The sequence below is a fragment of the Silene latifolia genome, chromosome Y (genome assembly GCF_048544455.1).
Source record: "Silene latifolia isolate original U9 population chromosome Y, ASM4854445v1, whole genome shotgun sequence".
In the NCBI taxonomy this organism is placed as follows: Eukaryota; Viridiplantae; Streptophyta; class Magnoliopsida; order Caryophyllales; family Caryophyllaceae; genus Silene; species Silene latifolia.
This window is the reverse complement of record NC_133538.1, coordinates 292,533,775-292,535,171: the sequence shown is the minus strand read 5'-3', so window position 1 is coordinate 292,535,171 and position 1,397 is coordinate 292,533,775. Positions and strand designations below refer to the sequence as shown.

Below are 1,397 nucleotides of genomic sequence, written 5' to 3'. Positions count from 1 at the left end.
GGTGGTTTGTTGTTTGAGATGTGAAAATGAAGGGCTGTAAATTGGGATTTTTATTGTTGTTTCTTGTCCATTTGGTTGTGATAAAGGCAGAGGTGTATATAGTGATACTTGAGGGGGAGCATGTGGTTACCGAGGTGGGGTTAATGGTTTCGAGGCCACTGCATCCGAGTCTGGCGAGAAGATTGATGTTACCAGGTGAGACTGCTTATTTTACTACTAGTAAGTGTATGTCGTAACATTATGATGATGAGTTAACTTTCATTCTGGTGAATTAGTATAGGTTTGTTATGTTTCTCATAATGCCTGAAAACTGAGTGTCATTCTGGATAATCTTGGTTATTGGAGTTAAATAGATGAATGGTGATGGATTTGCATGTAAAACATGTAATGTGTTACCATGATCCCAAATTTATTTCTCCCCGCTAGACTTCAATGCTCAAAAGATATCAATTTTGATCATAGATAATCACAGCTTGATAAGAAAAAAGGTTAATTGCATTTACTATTATATGGGAATGCTTGCTCTTTCTTCCTTATTCCACTAAGTTGCTCTATATTTGATGTCGCTTATACATCAGCTTCGACAATGATTTGGTGTTTGTGGGTGTTTATGAGTGGCTTAGAATGGTGGCCTAATGGGTGAGGAAATGTGTCGAATTTTATGTAGTTGTCTTGTGTGTTGAATCGGTGGACCTAGTGGTCGACGCACCTCTGATTCCGATCGTGATATTGCTGATACAGGTTCAAGGGGCTGTCAGGGCTGATGGCGGGAACGGGATTGGTTGTGGGTTTAGCTTAGGGATGATGGTGGTGGTTGTGCTAGTGCTAGGTGGTGCTGGTGGGTAGTCGTAGTTGATCTTTAGAATGTGGATACACAAAATAGCATCCCGGATACACGCAATATTACTACTAGATACACAAATTGGTTTGTGTTTCTAGTAGTAATATCATGTGTATCCGGCAATAATACCATGTGTATCTGGTAGTAACATATGTATTTGTTGTATCTGTAATCGAAGATTTTAAAAACTGATTTATATATCCATCCTTCATCCCTATGGTTTTCTCTTCGGCGTCTTTCAAGAATTTCTTCGTAACTAATTGCTTTTGATTTAGTAGTAATCTGCCCAAATTCGGATTAACATCTGAAGTTGTCAAGTGCTTCTGGTCAATCAGCTGAAAGTTCCTACCATTCAATTTCCGTATTTTCTCAAGGTACTCCGGTGGCGCACATCATATTTTCTCGTATCCTTACCTTTCTTTGTCTAGCCAGTGTTACCACTCTTCTTGATTTTCGCTGGTTTTCTTGATGTTACTTTCCTGATTTCAGAATTCAGAGCGATTTTCAGCAGCAAGGGAAATCACCTTCAGTCTTACAACCGATTTAGCAAGAGGGG

At 39.3% G+C, this 1,397-nt stretch overlaps 1 long non-coding RNA gene across 1 annotated transcript; it reads left to right on the top strand.

The window, feature by feature from the left end:
• LOC141633840 (uncharacterized) lies at positions 1-1,397 on the top strand. Its single transcript, XR_012538592.1, has 3 exons — positions 1-195; positions 1,120-1,215; positions 1,331-1,397. It is a non-coding gene; the product is annotated as an uncharacterized LOC141633840 (long non-coding RNA).